Below are 15,010 nucleotides of genomic sequence, written 5' to 3' on the forward strand. Positions count from 1 at the left end.
CAAACGGTAATGGAGATATAAATTAAATACTGTCTTCAAAAGGAGCCATGAGGAAGGGGAACAAGGGACATAGAATATTCAGTGATACTCATAACCAAGACTCATATAGTGCTCTGAATTTTCCGGACGATGTTTGAGACATGTTAAAGAAACCAATTCATTTAGTGCTCACAATGAACTTGTGAAGTGGGTGCTGTGATTAGCCCCGTTTGACAGATGCAAACCTTAGGCAGAGAGAATTTGTCTTGGTCTACTCAGGCTGCTATGGCAAAATACCATAGACTGGTGGCTTAAACAAAATAAATCCATTTCTCACAGTCCTAGAGGCTGAGAAGTCAGAGACTAGGGTTCCAGTAAGATAGGCTTCATTCTGGGGCTTCTTCTGCCTTGTAGGAGGCTGCCATCTTGCTGTGTGTTCACATGACCTTGTCTTTGTGAATGTGTGTATGTTGTTTGCGTGTCGCTTCTTACAAAGGCACTGATCCCATCATGGGGCTCCACACTCACAATCTCACGTAACCCTAATTACTTCCCAAAGTAATTACATCTCCAAATACCATCATGTCGGGAGTTGGGGCTTCAGCCTACAAATTTTGGAGGGACGCAAACATTCAGTCCATAACTGAGGTTAAACGATCGGAAATAAAACGCAAGATTCAAACCCAGGCAGTCTGACTGAAGAGGGAGGCCCTTAAAATACCAGTATGACATGCAATTTAGAAATAAATTCACTACTTCAAATATTTAAATAAACAAACTGAGGTGTCTAGTTTTCTAGAGAATTTGTCTTACTGGACTGGAAAATAAAAACCTGTTCGCTGAGAAGAGACCTACCTAAAACAACATGAGATCTATGTTTCTGCAACAGTATTTATTACAGAGCATTTCACCGTATGCACATATCATGATTACGTTTCCCATGTCTGTGATTTGGTGGACATTTGGGTTGTCTATCATTTGGGACTGTGATGAATCGAGCTGCTGTGACCATTTCTATGCAAGTATTTTTGTAAACCTGTGTTTCAGTTCTTCAGGATAAATACCTAAGCCTGAGAAACTGCCAAACAATTCTCCTAAGTGGCTGCACCATTTTATAAACCTGTTCAGCAGCATGTGAGAATTGTTGCCCCGCTTCTTTGCCAAATCTTGCTATTATTGAGTATTAAATTGTAGTCATTTGAGTGTGTGAATGGACATATCCCTGTGATTTTAATTTGAATTTTCCTGATAACTGATGATGGTGAGCAGCTTTTCATCTGCTTGTGGGTCATATATCTTCTATTGTCAAATGTATCTCCATCTTTTCCCTATTTGCAGTTTTTCTCTACATTATTATTATTTAATTGCAAAAATTATTTATACCTTTTGGATACAAGTTATTTGTCAGACATATGTTTTACAAATAATGTCTCCCGGTTGGTGGTTTGAATTTTCTTATGAATATGAACTTTAAATGTTTATATAAAAATCAAGAATATGTCATATTTAGAGATAAAATTAAGGAAATATGTGGAAAATGTCCATACTGAAAACTGCAAATGTTGCTTAGAAAATTAAATTTCTAAATAAATGGTGAGCATGTCTAATTTCAGTTTTCATCTTATGTATTTATTCTGTATAATCAGCATAACTGCTGGCCTCATTCCTTTGAGCTGACAAATGCATAGAATAGATACACTAGCAGGTGAGGTACACCTTTGTGCTTGGATTGGAAAACTCAGTATTTTTAAATATTAATTTTCCCCAAATTAATGTAATAGATTCAGTGCAATTCCAATCAAAATACCAGCAGGATTTTTGTGTGGAATTTGGCAAGGTGATTCTGACATTTAAATGGAAGCACAAACAACAATAGAATAGCTAGAATCTTATTTTTTTAGGTAACAAATTTCCATCTTTATTAATTTTATTCACAAAAATTTCCTTCAGTGTATTAACTATATTCTTTGACAACATTCTTTGACTAAACTAATTTAAAGTTATTTTATGGAGATTCTTTGGAGCTATGTTCTTTAACAGACAGAGCTAAAGCACTTAAAAGTTCAAGCAGGTGATAACTGGAAATTGAATAACGTATAGATGCTTTGGCTGAAGCCAATGTACAATGAATCACCACTTTGTGTAAATGTAAAGTTATTTTTATGAATATAATATACTTTTCGTCATTTTTCACTTTAGCTTTTATTTAATATTTTTATTAAAACAGTGCAATTTAAATATCAAATGTTATATATAGCTACATAAGACCAAATATCAGACCTGGCCCCACTGTTCCTCTTCACGCCGCTGCTGGTAGCAATGTACAACTCAGGGCAGAGGAAGAAGAGATCAGAGACAGTGAACGCTTTTCGTTTTGCTCAATATCATTGATCAAATAATTTGTCTGTGCCTATACAACAGGCCTGATAAAATGGTGTAGTTTTATTAGAGGTAACTTTCCAGAATCAATAACTTTCCTAATGAATAGAAAGCCTGGGTGCCTTGCAGCCCAAATTCGTGCGACTGGATGGCTTGTTGTAATCAGGCACTGGCACTAGCGTTCTGCTGCGACGAAGTAAGTGCTCCGTGATTTAGCCCTCAAGTGTTTCTGGCATTTCCACTCTTTGTTGGCATATAAAACATACATTTCTCCTGTAGTAAAAAGTAATTTATTGACTTTTTAAGAAAACTTTATCACCTGTGATGAGCAGACTATTGGCCTCATAAGCCTTTCTATTCAAACGTTACTGGGCAGAAGTTGGCTTGCTCAAACCTTAGCAAATTGAAATTCAATCCAGATCAATGAGGGTTTTTTTATTCGATTTGCTCCTGGAATGGAAAGAATCATCACATTTTTAGTCTAATTTCAGTTTTCATCCTATATATTTATTCTGTATAATCAGATAACTGCTGGCCTCGTTCCTTTGAGCTGACAAATGCATAGAATAGATACACAAGCAGGCAACTGTTTATTTGGGAAGTAGTGAGGAAAGACTGTGCTTAGACTAATAATGCAAATTTGATAAATGTCAGCCTAGAACTTGTGTCCCTAGGAATTTAAAACAATTGTATTTCCTCATTGTCTACATAGGTGACAAAGAAGTATGCATAATGGTGCCTTATTTTACTTAAATAGCAACTGGTTTTTCTCTATGAAATGCTTCCAACAGAGAAAAACATAAAGGACTATAAATTAGATGAAGTAGCTTAGCTAAAATATTCTATGATGGGCTATCAGAACTGAAGTAGTTAAATACACTGTGTCGGTTAGGTTTTGCTACGTAACAAACCACCTAACCTCACTGCTTTAACATGACAACTGTTTATGTAGCACATTCTATGAAAGCAATTTCAGCTGCACGCTACTTGGAAGTTCTGGTCTGGGTGAGACTCATGTGAGCATCTGTGATAACCTTGGTCAGCTTCTGGATGATCCAAGACCTCCTGGCCACTCAGGTAACCGGTGGTCAAACAATGGTTGGCGCAGGGCTGAGTGCGGTGGCTCACGCCTGTAATCCCAGCACTTTGGGAGGCCAAGGCTCCCTTTCTCTGCCTTTTTGCTCTATTCAGGCCCTCAGTGGATTGGATGGGATATGGCCACCTGCTTAGTGAAGGGGTTTCACCATGTTGGCCAGGCTGGTCTCAAACCCCTGACCTTGTGATCTGCCCGCCTTGGCTTCCCAAAGTACTGGGATTACAGGCGTAACCCACCATGCCTGGCCAATTAACTGTTTTTATACATAGAAATGCACTCTAACATAATGATAAAACATACGATATAGTAAATACATAAACAGGTAACAGTCATTTATTATTGTCAAATATGTACTGTACATAATTACATGTGCTATACTTTTTTTTTTTGAGACGGAGTGAAGAGTGAGACTCTAACTCACTCTTGTCCAGGCTAGAGTGCAGTGGCATGATCTTGACTCACTGTAACCTCTGTTTCCTGGGTTCAAGTGATTCTCCTGGCTCAGCCTCCAGAGTAGCTGGGACAACAGGCACACACCACCACACCCAGCTAATTTTTGTATTTTTAGTAGAGATGGGGTTTCACCATGTTGGCCAGGCTAGTCTTGAACTCCTGACCTCAGGTGATCCACTAGCCTCGGCCTCCCAAAGTGCTGGGATTACAGGCATGAGCCACCGCACCTGGCCACAATTTTTTTATTTTTGAATATTTTCTTTCTTTTTTTTTTTAGATGGAGTTTTGCTCTGCTGCCAGGCTGGTGTGCAGTGGCACCATCTCAGCTCATTGCAATCTCCACCTCCCGGGTTCAAGTAATTCTCTTGCCTCAGCCTCCCAAGCAGCTGGGTCTACAGGGGCGCCACCACGCCCAGCTAATTTTTGGTATTTTTAGTAGATTCAGGGTTTCATGTTGGCCAGGATGGTCTCGATCTCCTGACCTCATGATCTGCCTGCCTCGGCCTCCCAAAGTGCTGGGATTACAGGTGTGAGTCACCACACCTGGCCTATTTTTGAATATTTTCAATCTACAATTGGTTGAATCCCAGGATGTGGAACCCATGGATCCAGAGAGCTAACCGTACTCAATGTGAATTTCCACGGATTCGCCCACATTTCAAGCACTGTGCTAGGCACTAGGTTAGAACAACAGACGAGAGCTACAAGAAGCCTCTGGGACTTGGCCTGTGGTAAACAAACCCTGAGAAGGCAATGACGTAAGTGCCACGATAACACAGTACCAGTGCGGTGGGATACTACGGACACACACATGAGGGTTTCCTCACTTAAACATGAACTTATGGAAGACTTTTCCCAAGTCTATTACTTGGAATGAGGATAAAAGTGAAGAATAGAAGTTAACTCTATAAAGCATGGGTTATAGGTAGGAAGGAAAAGTGTTCTAGGCGTAAGTGCTTGCTGCTGGCGATCACACGGTGCGGTCTAGGAACTGAAAACAGGGCACCTGGTTTGGAACTGGACTAAGGGTGGGCAGGAAGAGTGGAAGGAGTCAAGACTGAAAAGGACAGAAACAGCATCTAACATAGGGAAGTTCACGTGAGCTTTACACATTCACACTTGCTTTTCAGAATCAATTGCCTTAAAAATAGCTAATGTGAGCTGGGTGCAGTGGCTGACACCTGTAATCCCAATACTTTGAGAGGCCTAGGTAAAAGGATTCCTTGAGCGCAGGAGTTTGAGACACAGCCTGGGCAACATAGTGAGACCTCATCTCTACAAAAAAAAAAACACAGAAAAAATTAGCTGAGTGTGATGGCAAGCCCCTGTAGTCCCAGGTACTCAGGAGGCTGAAGTGAGAGGATCGCTTGAGTAGGGGAGATAGAGGCTGTCGTGAGCCAAAATCACACCACAGCACTCTACCCTTGGGGATAGAGCCAGACCCTCTCTCCAAGACAAAAAAAAAAAGGCAAGTTTAACTTATTTACATATTTGCATATGTGCATGCCTGTGCGCACACATGAACACACATATTTAGTTACCTCGGCTACACGGGCTGCTTTTGGAAGGGTACAACCTTTTTTTTTTTTTGAGACAGAGTCTCGCTCTGTCACCAGGCGCCAGGCTGTAATGCAGTGGCGTGATCTTGGCTCACTGCAACCTCCGCCTCCTGGGATTCAAGCAATTTTCCTGTCTCAGCCTCCCAAGTAGCTGAGACTACAGGCGTACACCACCAAGCCCAGCTAATTTTTGTATATTTTAGTAGAGATGGGGTTTCACCATGTTGGCCAGGATGGTCTTGATCTCTTGACCTTGTGATCCACCTGCCTTGGCCTCCCAAAGTGCTGGGATTACAGGCGTGAGCTACTGTGCCCGGCCAGAAGGGTACAATCTTTTAAAAGAAAAAAAAAACAATCTTATGAGCAGGTGCAAAAACGCTTGGAGTCCAAAGGACAGAACCAAATGTGACTTCCCTTTTCCTCTCATGCAGACAATGGTTTGCACAGAAGCCCACTCAGACGAAAGGGCATCAGGATTTGGGTCACACTAGGTGTTGCCTTCCACTCCCTGTCCCTGCTCTCATCCATCTTCTCCTCCCTGCGTCACCGTCTCCTCGGTCGTTTCCACTCCTCCATCTGCGTGGAATCGCAGTGATGCCTCCAGGTCGTGGGTAGAAGCCCCACATGGGTTTGGTGAAGCTGGGCTCACTGGGTGTACCCAAATCCTGCTGGAGCGCAGGAAAAGCGCACCCTGTGACCACATGTGGCCCAGAAATCAGCGAGCAGAGTGTCTGTTTTTTTGTCTCAGCTGTCAGTGCAAGGTTCACAGGTGCCTGATGGCCTTGGAACCATGGAGGGCCGGGGGAGTCGTCAAGTACTTGAGCTTGCAGAGAGGGGAGGAGAGGCTGCTGGCCAGAGATGTGAACATGAAGCGGGCAGGTGGCCGAAAGACAGGGCTCCTCTGGGAACTGGCAGCTGAGACCAAACAAAATGACAGACACCTCCAGACGCCCCTGTGCAGAGGTGACTCTCGCCAAGGGAAAGAAACCTCTCCGCCTCACACACATGGCGCCAGGAGGGCCGCCAAGAGTCTGACTTGACTCTGGACCAAGAGAGTGTTTAAATTGCCAGAGGAGACTTTGAATATTAATATGCTGAGTTTTCACTACTTGATGGAAAAATCCAGAAAATAAAAATGACATTCAGCAATAGAAGAAATAAAATGGCCATTTTTCACCCATGAAATTGGTCTGGGAATTTTTATCTGCTCTGCCCACAAAGCCTCTCCTTGTGCCTTTGCATTCTCTCTCTTTCTCTCTCTCTCTCTCTCTCTGTCTCTCTCTGTCTCTCTTGAAACCAAGACCCACTCTACCAAAGCAGAAGGGATATACAGACAGTAGGGTGAGATGTATAAACGATCATCCTGCCAGGCCAGGCGTGGTGGCTCATGCCTGTAATTCCAACACTTTGGGAGGATGAGGGGGGCGGATCATGAGGTCAGGAGTTCAAGACCAGCCTGACGAACATGGTGAAACCCCGTCTCTACTAATCAACAACAAAAACAAATTAACTGGACATGGTGACATGTGCCTGTAATCCCAGCTACTCAGGAGGCCGAGGCAGAAGAGTCACTTGAACCAGGAGGCGAAGGTTGCAGTGAGCTGAGATCACACCACTGCACTCCAGTCTGGGTGACAGAGCAAGCTCCATATCAGAAAAAAAAAAAAAATCATCATGCCAAATTTGAGTGATGGAAAGAATATTTTCATGATCATTACTGCAGGTATGGTTTGGTATCATATTCAAAAGCCTATCTTGGCTACAATAATTAATGTAGCATCATTAGGGAACAAACCCTCCTCTTCCTTTCTTTACTCACAGAATAATGGAATAAAAATGTCTGAATAAACTCATTGTTCTGCCAATGATAAAAAAGTATTTTCTTAAGAAAAATTAGAATCCTCCATTTTCCATTCCTGCTAATTATTTGAATTTAACTCTGGGATGTGCTTTCTAAATCAAAGTCTACCAGGGTATATTGAAGGCAAATAGAAGAATTTGACAAAAAATATCATTAGTTAATCTAATTCCAAAGAGCAGAACTTTCTAGGAGAAATTAACAGTGAAAGGAATATTCTATCAAAATGTTTTTAATTTTAAAATGCTGAAGTCAAAAGACTGATTATGTCCTAAAAGGAAATAAAGAATCATCAGTAGCTTTACTGACTGCTTTTTCTTAAGTTTTATTATTGTTTTGAAAAACTTTTTTATATACATTATCAGAATTTGAGAGAAAATATTGATTTACTATCTTGACCTACTCAGGCTAAAAATATATTACTGAAACTAATTTAATCAAATGTTTGCAAGTTATGTATTGCTTAAATTTTCAAATGACATATTTTAGTAAATATCGATCTTAACAAAAGCATTTTATTGCTTGAAAGTTGACAGATACTTTTAGTTTCTTTTCTTAAAAACAATTAAATACAACAAGCTTTGTTGAAAGAAAACAATGGCGAAATTCAATTAACTATGAATACAGCCAACCTCCTGAAATGAATATTATGAAGACTAACAATGTAAGAAGCAAGCAATTGCACAACGGTTATTATTCCAGTCCAAATTATGATTAGAATTGTGTACAATATCCTAGTCAAAACAATTTCTTATTTGTTCCCAATTCCGGATAGAAACCATAAAGTAAATCACAAATAGGAGCTAAGTTTATTTCGCCTGTGATGTCTGGCAAACAATCGCCTTGTGATCACTGTGGCTGATCAATCTAATGAGATGTCAGAATCCATGAACCACAGGCCAGTCAGGTGAATTGCAACCATGAAGTCCAACCCTTTTTCCAAGGCAAAGATACGCTGAATTTGAGGTGTTTATTGTTTTAGCTTTCCATGATTTAAGACGATTATCAGAGGTCATATCCTTCTCTCTTTCGAATCTATGGTTCTGCAGTGCCTACAAATTGTAAATGACAGACGAAGCTTTCACAGATTTGCTCTGAATTATTGGGTATACAATCCAAGCCTGTGTGGAACTTTCCCTTATAGAACTCCTCAGGGCTGAGTGCTCCCCACATATTTGCCAGCATGATTGAACTGAGATTGCACAGAGAAGTGAGAGCCTAGAAATATAATGGATGGACTTCAGCCACCACCCATCTGATATGAGCACACAATTCAGAGAGCACCAGAGCCAGTAAGTCAGGCTGATTAATGGAAGTGAGCAGCTCAGAGTAAGTGGCAGTTTAAAGACATAAATCTCATGGCGTAGCCAAGTTCTAGTCCGCTCTTTTGAAGAAGATGGGGAGGCAAATATTCGGCACGGTGACAACAACTGTGAGAAATAAAACTGTCCCAGACAAGTGTGCATAATCTAAATGCAAGTACAGAAAACATCCCAGACTACTAACAGAAATGAGGAAAGACACCAAATCAGAACACGGAACACTGTGACTTCTCATTTTAGAAAAAGATAATGTAGTTATTTGAAGTAAAAACATTTTCAAATTTTCAATGCATTGTTTTAAAATGTGAACACACTGAAGACAAATGTAAGAATTTAACAAAATAATGTCAGTTAATCTGATTCCAAAGAGCTGAACTTTCTTGGAGAAATTAACAATCAAAGGAATATTCCATCAAAGATATTTCTAATTTTAAAATGCTGAGGTCCCAAGACAGATTACGTCCTAAAATGGAATGAGCTATGGTTCTTTTAATCTTGAGACTGGAAAAGTTTTCCAGAGATGAGAATCCTTTCTGAGAAATTACTAAGTCTAATGTTCAAATGCACACACATGCACATCTGCTAACTGCTCTTCTGTTGATCTCGGCTTCTCCAGATGCTGTGATGATTATAATAATCCATCTGGGGAAAGAGGGTCTTCAGTTTCATTACATTCTGAACAGGGATGCATAGATTTTACTTGGCTTCCTAAACACCGAAATTAGGAGATCCAAACTTTTAGTGGAAGTCATTTGAAGGGTAGAATGCAGTCCTCAGTACTAGCTGAAACACAGTAAGGCTGTGTACAAGGCCGGAAGCCCAGGGATATAGCAAAGCAGGAAGACTGCAAGTCCTGACTCTGCCAGGCCTGTGGCCCTCTCCGTCTCTTCCTAGACAATGATGTATCATGTGATTATTGGAAGTCATAGATGGGAGGTCGGTAGGGTCTCCCCTCAGACACGGAGAATAAAGAGCAAAAATAAAGGCACTAATTCTCTTTGAAAATCTTTTTTTCTTTCTTTCTTTCTTAAGAGCCAGAACAGCTGGAAAATATTTAAGCAGGACTCAGTCAGCCCTGAAATATCTTTTCTCAGTGTCCTAGGGAAGTTTTATCAGAGCAAATGTATGAAAACGTCACTAGATTGCCGAGTATAGAATCCTAGAATATCCTGGCAAACTGTACACAGATGATAAAAATGGTCACTACTTATGGAGTGCTTCTTATCTACCAGGAACTTTAATACACTGTATCATTTAATCCTCTCAACAACCCTTGGAGATAGGATCCCTGTCTTACGGATAAAGAAGTAAAGTGAGTTTCCTACTTTCCCAAGATTATACAGCTGGGGAGAGGTGGGGCCTACATTTAGGATCACAGCAGCTGATTTCAAAGAATATGTGAAAAGATGCTTATGGGTTGGGGGCGCCATGCTCGGGTCAGAAACATCTCCAACCTAAAGCACTTGGAACTAACATTTTAAAATCAAGCCAGAGAAAAATTCGTTCTGTACTTATTTTTTACATTTTAATTTAACTTTAATTTTGTGTTGTCATTATTTCTTTTTTCTTTTTTTGAGATAGAGTCTTGCTCTGTTGCCAGGCTGGAGTGCAGTGGCACAATCTCAGCTCACTGCAACCTCTGTCTCCCGGGTTCAAGCGACTCCCCTGCCTCAGCCTCCTTGTGTTGTCATTATTTCTGTACTACTACTCTCCTTCACCTTTAAAACAACCGACAGAGAACTAGGCAAAAAAGAAGGTAAGAAAGCTAATCTGTTGCTGGCCTGATTGAGGTCCAGATCCGAGGGCTGCAGGGAGCATTCTAACATGACAGAAGCAGGTGCCTTCAGACTCAGGGATGCCAACGTACCCTCCAGGACGGAGTGGTCATTGCAAAGAGCAGATTGCAGGCTATTCAGTCAGCAAGCAGTTGGGGTTTGTGACCAAAACAATTCACATTTGAATTACCCATTTTGGACAAAATGAGTACAAATAGAGGGAAGAAGGGAACGTGATATAAAGTTAATAACCTCAACTTGAGATGTCCCCAAAAGATAGGTTGAAGGTGACAGTAGGGAGGATAGGGCTGGTGGCTAACACCTCAGGAACTCAGTTTAGAATCAGATTTCACTAATTGAAAGCAATAAAATGAGGCAGTAAAACAAACGCTTCGGGAAGAAAGGAGGAACTGGTATCGGGTAAAGCTCAAAATCCTAGTGATGCTAAGATATTGAGTTAATTAGGTTAGGAAAAATGTATTCATGAATAAGGTAACTGAACTCTACAACTTTGTAGCTTCTTTTTTCTTTGAGAGTATCTGAACTACAGTTTATCATTTGTAAAATCTCATATCTACCCGTGGAAATCAAACAGTAGAGTTCCCTGACCCCCTTTGCAGGACATGTGACAGGGTTGTGGCTCGTATGTTCTGCCACTGCACACTCAAACCCCTTATGGGAGGGGTAGCACACAGGCAGGCAGGTGCAGGAGCCAGGTCGGGTGTGTTTTGGGCTCCAGCCCCACAGTAGCATCTAAGGGTGGGTGCCTGCAACTCCCAAAGCCCAAGCGGAAGTGTGTTACAGTGCACTCTTTTAGTTTTGCTGTCTGCAGACAGCTTAAGTGTTAACCAGCTCAGTGCCCTCTTGGTACCCAGGTCCTTGTCCAGAATCCAGGAACAATCAGGTTGTACACTGACTGGAAGGATGAATGTGGGAGTTTTACTGAGTGGTGGAGGTGGCTCTCAGTGGGATGGATGGGGAGGTGGAAAGGGGATGGAGTGGGAAGGTGATCTTCCCCTGGAGTTTCACCGTCCAGCAGCCCATCTACTCTCCAGTCATCCCCAGCCAGACTCCTCTCAATGTTCAAATGTTCCGTCTGTTCTCTCTGCCACGCCATTCTGCTGTTCTTCTGTTCTTTGTCATTTCCTCATCTGCTTCTGGAGCCTGGGGTCTGGGGTTTATATGGTATGAGATAGTGGGGCGTGGCAGGTGAAAAGGCAACTTTTGGGCAGGAAAACAGGAGTGCCCGTTCCCACTTAGGTCTGTGGGTTTCCAGGCTTGAAGGCGGGGCCTTTGCTAGGGCACCATCATCTTCCACCCAGTATTTCCCTGTCTCCTGTCTGTATCAGAAATATAAATTTTAGTTCTGTATTAATTCAGTGGGGCAAAAGCCATTAGTTAAATCTTCCAACCTTATAGTTTAATGTTAACATTTGATTTTTTTTTTTTTTGAGACGGAGTCTTGCTCTGTCCCCCAGGCTGGAGTGCAGTGGCATAATCTCAGCTCACCGCAACCTCCACCTCCTGGATTCAAGCAATTCTCCTGCCTCAGCCTCCCGAGTAGCTGGGACTACAGGCACACACAGTCTCCACCTGGCTAATTGTTTGTGCTTTAGTAGAGACGGGGTTTCACTGTGTTGCCCAGGCTGGTCTCTAACTTCTGAGCTCAGGCAATGCGCCTGCCTCAGCCTCCCAAAGTACTGAGATTACCGGCGTCAGCCACCATGCCCGGCTGATAAATTTTAATATTATATCTCTGCACTAACACAATTACAAGTAATAAATATACTAATTTTTTAAAAAAGGAAACTATTATATAAAATTTTCTTAAAACTGTCCCTGATCGAAATTTTGGTTAAATGTGGTAGTGTAAGCACAAATGTTATCTGCTCACTCTTAAAAAAATCAACTAAGAGGACAGCAAATAAATTAAAACATGCATAAGCCCACTGGGACAAAAAGAATGAGAGAAGTAATATTAGAAAATTAAAAGTTTAACATTTCTTTGAAATTTAACAGACTGGTGGGCATTAATTTAGTAGAATAAAGGAAGCTGCAATGTAAGAAGTAAAGAAATGTGATTCACTCAGAGAATCTCAGAAAGTTTCATACCTTGGAGTCAGCAAATAAGCAACCATGGTGGATTGGGTGAGACATGAGGCTAAAATTCAGAAATTTCTAATTCACGGAACACAAGACTGTTCCTGTGGCCCCAGAAGTCTGCCTTCAGACGTTATTGCCAAGGAGGAGGTTCTCCTTTAGACACTGGAGTCAGGTGATGCCGGACAAAAAAGGGCCACTCTGTTAAGGAGACCACTGGCCAGTAAGCCCACTCCCATCCGGACTCCCAGTCATTTTCCCAAATTACTCATCAATGGAGGCATTTGAGACAGTTTTCATATAAGTGGAACAAAATCGATCTGACAGATCAAAGGAAACACGGAAGAAGGGAGAGAATGCAGAAACAGAAAAAGTTATATTTCATAACCCTATTGCTAATATCTTAGAAGATACAAGACCTACAGCAAGAAAAAGATAGCAAGGAGAAGCCACTCTTTCGTGATGCGTGTAGATGGTGAAATTAGAAACACAGCTAAGGCAGGTGACACTAAGGCAGAAAAGTGTTTGACTCCTGGGGGTGTCGGGGGGGGGGGCATGGAGAAGAGTGTGGTAATGGGGAGGGACTCCTGGAAGGCTGCTAGGTTTCAGTAAGACTTTATTTCTTCACCAGTGTGGTTGCTGCATATTATATGGCTTTATAACTGCTTGTTAAATATGCATTTAATTTTTGCACATCTTTTTATATTCATGCTGTATGTCACACACACACACGCACGCACACACACACACACACAATGAAAAAGGGCAAAGATGGAGAAATTGAAGGGGCTCTTGGAAAATACAACTCTGACAATACCCCACCCTCCTTCCAAAAAAAGAAAAGACTGAAAGTGGAAGATGGAAAGTTGAGGTGAGAAATGAGGGAGCGTATCTGCAGACGATACAAAGAAAACATTCTCCCAAAATCACCCGCAGAACTTGAAATAGAAAGGAAAAGTCTACTTTTTTTTTTTTTTTGAGACAGAGTCTCACTCTGTTGCCAGGTGCCAGGCTGGAGTGCAGTGGTGCGATCTCAGCTCACTGCAACTTCTGCCTCCTGGGTTCAAGCAATTCTCCTGCCTTTGCCTTCCGAGTAGCTGGTAATACAGGCTTGTGCCACCACGCCCAGCTAATTTTTGTACTTTAGTAGAGACGGGGTTTCACTATGTTGGCCAGGATGGTCTCGATCTCTTGATCTCGTGATCCGCCCGCCTTGGCCTCCCAAAGTGCTGGGATTACAGGCGCGAGCCACCATGCCCGGCCCAGAAAAGTCTACTTTTATGGAAAACAGCAGTGATGTGAAATGCCAAACCACAAAACAGAGAAGACACTTGCCAGCCCAGGGCTGACTGAGCAGGGCTGTGTGTGGGGAGGAGCAGAGCGCTGACCCTCAGGCCGCAGATACCAGAAAGGCCAGCAAGTGTTTTCCAACGGGAGGGGCCCATCCTAGAGGGCTTGCCACCGTGGCATGGGAGACACAGGCTGCTACTAATCTCCCCGGGTCCTGGGTCATGGTTTAGAAACAGGGGTGAAGTTAGACGTGGGCCACCAAACCCAACACAGCCAGGTGGCAGGCTGGGGCGGCACGATGGCCACTGGAGACCACACTTGATTCTGCAGCTCTCCGTTGCCCTAGCCAAGGACCTGGCCCTCCTTGAAATGCTTCCCTCTACGTACAGGAAAGAGATGGTAAAACATAGTCAGAAAAGAAGAATCAAAATTTATTATAAATGCCTTACAAGTAATGGAAACTAAGCAGAGTTTCAGCAGCTGAAAAGGGACGTCCCATGAAGAAAGTGCATCAGAAACTGTAAAACGCGGCCATTGAGAAGCTAACCAAATATTGTATCACTATTAACAACAACAGGCCAGGTGTGCTGGCTCACACCTGTAATCCCAGCACTTTGGGAGGGCGACGTGGCTGGATCATTTGAGGCCAGAAGGTGGAGATCAGCCTGGCCAACATGGTGAAACCCCATCTCTACTAAAATACAAAAATTAGCCAGGCAGTGGTGGTGCATTCCCGTGATCCCAGCTACTTGGGAGGCTGAGGGTGGAGAATCGCTTGAGCCTGGGAAGCAGAGGTTGCGGTAAGCTGAGATGCGTCATTGCACTCTAGTCTGGGTGACAGAGTAAGACAGATCCTGTTTCAAACAACAATAACAAAATAACAAAAGAATACAACATAATGAAAAAGTCAGAGGCAAATGGCCAACCGCCAGACCACAGGGAGCTATGAGGGGCCGGTTGTCCTCTGCCATCCTACTAAGGACAGCAGACACGTGAGCACGCCTGGGAGAGAGGAGCCAGAGCCAGCCCAGACTATGGGAACTCTTCGGCAGATCCTTAGGTTAATAAACTGTTGCTGTTTTAAGTGACTAAATTTGGGGATAATTTCTTAATCAACAGAAGCTAACAGACACGCTTGCAAACTACAGATTGGAGCTAGATGTGGAATGTCTCACTCATCACCTGTGTTCCACTGCCCT

Source organism: Aotus nancymaae, unplaced genomic scaffold (assembly GCF_030222135.1).
Source record: "Aotus nancymaae isolate 86718 unplaced genomic scaffold, 86718_ANA_hifiasm-v0.15.2.pri h1tg000006l, whole genome shotgun sequence".
Classification (NCBI taxonomy): domain Eukaryota; kingdom Metazoa; phylum Chordata; class Mammalia; order Primates; family Aotidae; genus Aotus; species Aotus nancymaae.